General features: G+C 35.1%; 1 long non-coding RNA gene across 1 annotated transcript; it reads right to left on the bottom strand.

Annotated features, from left to right (window-relative positions):
- Positions 1 to 4,893: 4,893 nt before the first annotated feature.
- On the bottom strand, positions 4,894 to 7,712 carry LOC124899696. Its single transcript, XR_007057091.1, has 2 exons — positions 6,757 to 7,712; positions 4,894 to 5,355 (listed from the first exon to the last, which is right to left on the bottom strand). It is a non-coding gene; the product is annotated as an uncharacterized LOC124899696 (long non-coding RNA).
- Positions 7,713 to 8,929: the final 1,217 nt, after the last annotated feature.

Below are 8,929 nucleotides of genomic sequence, written 5' to 3' on the forward strand. Positions count from 1 at the left end.
AGATCCTTTACTGCACATGCATGTACAGGAACATAAGAACATGATAAAGTCTGTAACGTATGACATAGACTAACTATCGTAAACTGACTGAGCCATTGAGTACATGGCTTATGACTAAGATTGGAGATAGAGGGTCAACCTATGGGTACTCACTACTCAAAAATGGGTTTTTTATGTGAAGAAAGAGTGGCTTGTTTATGTCATGAAAGTTCGGGGGATTATAGTGTATCTCTCCCTTGGGATATTATGTCCTTTGAACAATGTTCGGCTGATTTTCTCTATTTTTTTTAGCTATTAGGAAATTGAGGTGAGGCACAAGGCAACTACGAACTGAATTGTGACTAAATATCTAGATTATGAAACTAAGGCATGATAAATGAACTGAGATAGACACTCAACTACCTAGTTGATCTATTTTTAAGTAGTTACATTCATGAGAATTCAGATAGTGCGACTAGATGGAAAAATGCAAAGCCACACCATACAAACTTGTTCGTCTGACTGCTAAACTGAATCGGTGGCTTTACGGACTAACTTATACTGAAAACTTATACTCGACTGGAGTATTTCTATGACACTCTTTCTATCGTGTTCTGGTGACTGTAAGAGAAAGGAAATCTTGGTTTGGTCTGCACAGGACATCTGAAAAGGGGATCACCACATGGCTGGGATTCTTATACTAGGAGGCAATGCCTATGAAACATTTTCTAAAATAGAGTTACTAAACCTTATGCACTACATATAAAATTTTTAGGCTTAGACATATCCCTCGAATACATCTTCCACTATACTCTCTGCCTTAGTACAACACATCACTTGAGACTACTTAAAATACTGACATGGGTACTGAGCACGAATGCATAAACATACTAACTTATCTGATTAACTACATAGTTGATAGCTGAATACTGGGCAGGTAAGACTGAACTGTACTTAGTCTAATAACTAAACTATAACTATAGAGCATAATGCATAAAAAGTAATGATTGACTGGGTAACATGAGATAACTGAGCATGAATGAGTGAAAACAATATTATCTTAAGGATGAAAGACTAAGCGTATAACAAAATTCAAAAACATTTTGTAGCTAATAACTGTATGTTATGGTCAAGCAAACCTAGATCTGAACTGAGTTTCTGGTCTGATTACTGAACTGGAGCTGACACTGTAACTAAGACTGCAACTGGACTCATACTGGAACTAAATATTAGGTTCTTATAACTACAACAACAACAAACCCAGTGTATTCCCACCTAGTGGGTCTGGGGGTGTAAGATGTACGCAGTCTATACCTCTACCTCTGATAAAGTAAAAAGGCTGTTTCCGATAGACCCCCGGCTCAAGGCACGAGATACCACACAAACACATAGTGCAGCACAGAAGCAGATTACATAACATAAATACGGCACCCATAAGTAATATAAAGCAGAGGAAAGCAGGGGAAAGCACACAGATTCGTAATACAACATGGAACACAGAATTTTTCTGATTTTGTTGGGATTGAAGAGCATAGAGTCGATTTGGGAGCTGGCCATTGGTTGTGCTGGAAGTGGCACCCTGCTTATTTGGGTGATCACACTAAACTGAGAAATGGTTCTACTGACCCTAAAATCCAAACTGGGGACAATATCTAACTCTATGGTTGGGCTTGCTATATCCAAAACACACCATACTGCTAGCTCTGTGAATACCCTTGTGGTTCTTACCACAATTTTGGCAAAGAGAATTAGTTCGGGCAAATACTACACTGCCCTGAGACTTAGAGCCTGGTACCCTATCATTATTACCATTTATGAATTTAAGTGCTGGGACACTGACTGGGGGTTGGAGTTGGAAATAAGGACTTTGGGCAGAACTGAGAATGATTCCCACCCTCTGACTTAAGCTGATTTAAATTAAAGCTACCTTTTCATCTCTCTTACTTTCTCTATTTCTTTTTTTCTCCCTACATTTCCCCACCTCACTCTTTGGGCATGAATCATATGCCTAGGTGGGACATCAACCTACTGATTTCTCTGAGCTACTATTGAGTAAGATAAAGTAAGGGAGTCGATTCTAAATTTTCCATGAATGACATGCTCATCTAGGGAATCTTCCTGGGCGGGCTGTGGTGCTGACTGACTACCAGTTCTCCTTTTATTTACCATTTTGGGGGGTATGATCTATAAATAAAAGGGAGAAATGGATTAGACTGAGAGTTATATTTGAGCTAATGCTCACTGGCACAACATGAATACTGAAAGAAGGGAAACTATTCCTAAAACATTTTATAGCCTCCTATACATAAATGTGGCATGCAACATACCCATGCACAAGACTCTACTAGATGTGGCTTTCAGACTTCCTAGGATACTGTTGAACCTTAGACTTTAATAGCAAGTTTGTAATGCCCCGAATCTGGTACCCAAAATACCACAAGGTACTCATGACCACAAAGGACCACAAGTTAACCCATGACTGATATCTATAACTAAGCACTACATAACACACTGTATAAGTGCACAATAAAAGGTTAAAAGGCCATAAGGTTCAAAAATCTAACAAAACGTAACATTTAGAGATATGGCATATCAATACCAAAACAACTGAAATAACTGTCTGAACATGCTAGTCTGAAAGTCTCTAAACTGTCTGAATAAGGAGTTGATGGGACATGCTCCCAACTAACTCCAACTACTGAAACAAACTAGGTACTAAAGAATGAAATAGTCAAATAATAACATCCTCAAATAATGAGGACTCACTGCTAGTTTGTCTGTTGAATGACTGATCTACTAAGGATGCTCTGGAGCTCATCCTTCTAGCCTATGGTATAAAACACCATAGCGCAAATGCATCAGTACGATTGAATGTACTGGTATGCAAGTAAGGTAGGCTAAATGTAAGGGGTTTATCTGCATGAAAAATACTAACTGACTGAATAACATACATGAGAATACATACATGAATATGTGAACTATAATTAAGATCATGACATCACTAAATCTGAATACTGATAACATAAGTTTGTATATCTGAAATACTATTATCTGAATAACTGTGTTTGACAGTTCTGTTACTGAATAAACTAGCTGAGTTCCGCACTGAACTAGGTGATTGTAACTGACAGTCCTGAATTCTGTAGAACTATCTGAATTTTATTACTGAGACTGACACTATAACTATGGGAAGTAGTCATCTACCCAACATGCCCCAAATAAAGCATTATAGCAGAGTTAGGGTTCAATCTATAACCCCAATTAGAAAGGTGTCAATACCACGCCACTGGTAAGGACAAGCTGTAAGTGATCCCTCATCTAATAGGTACTCTAAAGAGAATGGTGAGACTCTCATATAATAGGTTAAGCCACCTCATCTAACAGATTAGATGTCTCAACCTATACTGGCTACGTAGTTCTAGAGTATAAGGATGTTTACTAAGAATCACACCCTTTACTCACAGGGGAGTTCCCATCCTTGGGCTCACTAAGTGCTAAATCCTACTCCCATATGATTAGACACTGAATTAATTAAACTGAATTGACTAATTGAGGTTACTAAGTTTCATTAACAATAGAATATTACTAAGATCTGATAACTAACTGATATTACTGAGCTTTCCTGAGTCATGAGGCTAACTAAATTCTACTAAACATGGCATGACTGAGATATCCTGAAAAAATGATAGTGGCTCTAGTCACATAGCTAAATTGTTGGGTACAAGTACCCTCAGAACTTGATAGCATAAAATTGATAAGACATGACACTTCCTAGACTCACGACCATAATCAACAATCCGTAATACAATCATTAGGGAATTTCATGAGGAACTTGATTATCATGGTTTGGTACATGAATAGGAAAGCATATAAATATGTCATAATTTCATAGGCTAATCTCATGAACAATCCATCAAACAATTTCAATGCATAAAAATAACATGGAAGTCATTTTGAACATAAGGGTAAAGCATGGGTTCATCAATTTGGTCATAATTGAGTCCTAAAGTATGATTCTTGTTCTTTGGGCATTTTATCAAACACATTACATGCATAACCTTAGGCTTAGGCATATACTCTAGTTCGTACATCATGGTTACATTAATCAACTCCAATTAAAAGTTTTCAACTCATATACTAGCATAATTTTATGAAAAGTACATAAAGACTCTAACTTGGGATTCATAAAACCACATCAACATAATTAAAATCAACCCACCACACGGGAATCACAATTCTTGAGTTTAAAAATGGGATTCTTGAGCTTCATTAGTGAAATAAACCCATGAATTAACACTTTACATACCTCAAAATCTTGAATTTTAAAGGAGGTTGACTTTTCTTGAAGGTTTTGAATGGTGACGTTTTGATTCTTGAGTTTTCTTGAAGAAGGGTTTGAATCTTGTTCTTGGATTTTGATCTTGAAAGAAACCCTAATATTGATTTTATGGATGAATGAGGAGTTATATGCTTTGATTTGATGTTATTCGGGGTTAAAAAGGGGGGGAAAAGACCAAAAAAGCCCTTTAAAATGTTGTTTCGGCACTGTTTCGGGCAAAATTGACGGTCTGGGTGACGGACCATCTATTTTTCTGAAATTTTAACTTTTTGAAGTGTCGCCACTTAATTTTGAAAAGGAACTAAGAAACCTTTATAAAGTTTCTTCAAATGATTCATAACAGGAAAATAATTTTATGTTAGAGATTCTAGATAAAAGGTACCTATTAAAGTTTTAGGAAGGTGTTAGGCACCTAAAATGTCCGCTAACTTGCGGTTATCCGGATTGTTTGAAAATCGTCTTTGATTAACCTAAAAAAAAGTTTAGTTTTTTAAAAGTGATTGATTTTGTTGAAAAGATTTGTGTAAAAACAGTTTTAGATGACCTAATAGGGATTTTGACTTAGTCTACACAAATGAAATAAGAAAGTAAACACATAAATGGGGAAAGGGAGGAGAAAGTAAACGATTTAGGTCATTGGGCCCAAACCAACAAAACCTGTCCTAGTCTAATCGAGCCTTTGACCTATTTCACCTGTCCTAATCTAGTTTTTGATCCTTTGACTCGAATCTTGCTCCACCTGTACTAAATACAACTTTGGCTTCTTGGCCCATATGAATGATTAAAAATAAATAACTAAAAAATAAAGACAACAATAATAAATGACTTAAATAAATAAATAAATGAAATGGAAACTAAGACATTCAAGTTTCTTGGTTGCTTCAAATGTGGGGCTTTAATCCATTTTCCCTCTTTCGACTTTTCGTATCCGTGCATTACGAGATTAATTTCTAGAGGACCTTTGAAATTGACTCATGAGGGATTGGCCTCAATGGCCCACTTTGATAATGCACTAATGAGCATAGAGTCCGTTTGGACTTCGAGGTGGGTTCATGAAAAAGAAAGGGGAAAAATATATGGATTAGTACATACGGATATATGATAATTTAGTAGTTGATTACGTTGGAGATAGATAATCACACACAAAAGAGAACTATTAATGAAACTGAAGAAAACATATACAGCCCTCGAAGAGATTCAAATTTAAAGAAAACAAAGATGAGTGAAAAAGGCTGGGTAAGAATGCAGCTTTATAGAGGACGAATAAAGTCAAGCAATATTTTAAGGCCACACAGGAACTTTATAGAGGACGAACATGAATTTAAACATCAAAATATGAGTGAAAAAGGCAGGGTAAGAATGCAGCTTAATTCTCTTTTACCGTATTTTCTTATATTTTGATTCAACCTCAGATTCTTATACATAGATAAAGTTTTCTCCCTATGCAATATTTTTATTAAAGAAATCTCCTCTAACAATTATTTGATTAGATAGTTGATTCAGAATAAAGAGAGTGGACAAGATGCAGAACAAAGACTCATAAGAAAAATAATTCCATCGCTCATAATAAAACTCGAAGTAGCTAGTGACATCGAATTACATGCAGAGCTAATGCAAATTCCAAACACTGTTTTCAGGGTTATGGTACTAATTATGGGAAACTTAGCACAAGTTGACTAGAATCAAGAAACAGATTGTTACAACTAAATTTCCAGGATAACATAAGTTAACTGTAGATTAACTATAAGTTGAAAAATCTCATAACATGGAAGTCATTATCTTGGATAAACACACAATGGGTTAACTGTAGATTGGTAAAACTTGGACGAAACCACGAGCCTTAATCACAACAAATAACATTTATACTACCAGTATGATGAGTGAAAGGACTACAATGTATCATAAGTCGACATAACAACATATTAACCTATGAATATTATCAGACTAACATGCCAAGAATGCAACCACCAGAACATGAAACGTTTGGACGAAAATCATGGGTTAAAATTTGATCCTATTATGAAATAGAGTTGAAAATCAGAAACCAGTAAATGCCGATAAGGGAGAAGAAGCAGTATTCAAAATTATACCACAAAGTTTATCAAACGACCACAACGCCTTAAATAGTGTATCCACAACGGGGTCTTTAACTCAGGATACAATGAATCAGGGAAAAACCGCAACTTAGAGATTAAGGAAGCTTTATCTAATCCATATATCACCACAGAAATATGCTCAAAACACCACATCATGGGATAAACAATGATTCAGTAGAATAGCATAACCACAACGATCACAAACAATTCCTAAGGCCATCAAAGGTTTCTACAGCGACAAACTCCAGCCTTATTCACGATTACGATTAAGAAACTAACTGATTCTACGGAGAAAAGGGATAAAAGAGTAAACAAAATTAAAGAGGGAGAGAGTGTTTTTACCTCCTTCGGGGCAGAAAAATGAGATGACGAACTAGTACGGAGATCACGACCACCGAAAATCTTTTTTGCCATCAACTCGACACTCTAATTTAGCTAACAAACTTTTGAATCAAGAACAGAATTTCTATTTGACACTGAATTTTTCAAGAATCTGTCTTTTTTCTTTTCTCATCTCTCTAAGTTTTTCTGAACCAGAGATTCTCTCAGAAATGTTCCAACTCCTTTTCTTCCTTAGTTTTTCTGAAAACCCCCAAAATTTTCAACCCAAAATTTTGAAACCTAGTTTCAACTCTAGAATCTCCAACTCCAATTTCCAAACCAAAAACCCCCTGAAAGAAGAGAAAAAAGACCCCCAAAAATAGTGACCCCAAGGGTCTTTATATAGAAGACGAATTGAGGGTAAATTGGGGATTTTCAAAGGAGATTTTGAAATTTGAAATTTCCATCCCCTGCTTCGGTTTTCATCAGCAAAATGGTACTCCATTTTGGATTTTTCACCTCTTTTCGAAATGGGTGGACTAATGTCTTTTGATCAAAACAAATTATACTCAAGAACCAATAAAAATCACCCAACTGTGTATGAAATTATATGAATTATCCCAAGATTTGTATAGGTAGACTTTGAATGAAGACACCTAACTATGTTCCTAGAGAATTCGAGAGTGATTTGAATAACAAATCATGATATTCATATGAGGATGTACAAATTCGAGCAAAATGGAGACTTTTGGGCAAAAACAAACTTGTTCAGGTTTGGGTCACTACTGAAATAGTTTGAACTGGGGATTAGATTTTTTGTCGATTTCTGATGGGGTTGAATCGCCTATTGTTTCTAGGGATTTTATTGTTCAGGTCGCTGCTGATGGATTTGGGTTTTTGGATATTGGTTGTTTGGAGCTGATTATTGATGGATGAGGTTGTCACGATTTGGCTGAGGTTATACCTGGTGAAGGATTGTTCTTGCTCATTTAGAGGAGAAGATGAATTGGGCCTGGGTCAGGAAAAGGGGTAGTGGGCTTTTGGTGTTTGTTTACAGTGTTGGGCCTATTTAGGCTTTAAAGAAAAGCTGAAATTAAATGGGCTGAAATTGGGGTTATTTAATAACCCCAATTAAATTTAATTGGGTTATTAAATAACCCTAATTAAATATAATTAGATTAGCATAATCATAATTAAATTTATTTGGATTAAAAATAACTCTAATTAAATTTATTCAGATTAAAAGAATCTCAATTAAGAAATGGCAACTTTGGGGATTAATATTGGATTACAATTTAAATGACTTATTTAAATTATAACCAAATTGAATATCTATTGGTCAATTGCATTACAATTAGGGCCAATTTGATTTCAATTGAGGTCACATTTAATTCGTTCGCTAAATTGAATCGCAATCTGGCACGAATCAAGCAACAAATTAACCTCGAGTTTGTTAATTTGATAAAAATCCAACAAATATTCCCCCAAATAAAATATTTTGAGAGCAAATCATATTTAAAACCAAGATTTTATCCATTTGAATTAATTTTCAAGTTTAATCAATAGAAAATCTAATTTTGATAAAATTTTCATTTAAATAACAAAATTTATACACTCTCATATATAAAAAAAATGAAAAATATATAATCATTAATTAAATGATAAAATTGCCTTGAATAAATACTTTTACCAGCATTTATTTGAGCAAAATAATTATTGTGTTTTTATTTTAAAATTGAAGAAACTCAAAGTTAAATTGGATTGCGGGAGGGCAAAGAGTAGATGTCAACAACTGCCCCCTCCCTTTGGGTAGGGTGGATATAAGTAACCTTGAGCAAAGAGAGGTTGACGTTCCTAATTTTTGTATGATCATAAATTTGTTTTTTGAAACAGATTGATTTTCACATGAGTTTCATGGAGTTATGGTCGAACCCAGGTCGGGTTTCCAAATATCTCAGGTTACATGAGAATTCAGGCCACTTGTAGATCATAAAGCTTGATCTAAGGCATAACTTTAAACAAAATTCACCAACAATCAAAATTTTAGAGTTTTTAGTTAAATCGAGAAGCTGGGAATAAAAAAATTTGGGGGAGAAGGTTGGAATGTAGTCGTGTTTTCTACATAGATCCCATTCTACATATTCCCAAGATTTAGGGAATCAGATTGCCTGTAGTTCGACTCAATCGATAGAAA

The sequence above is a fragment of the Capsicum annuum genome, chromosome 6 (assembly GCF_002878395.1).
Source record: "Capsicum annuum cultivar UCD-10X-F1 chromosome 6, UCD10Xv1.1, whole genome shotgun sequence".
NCBI classification, from domain to species: Eukaryota; Viridiplantae; Streptophyta; class Magnoliopsida; order Solanales; family Solanaceae; genus Capsicum; species Capsicum annuum.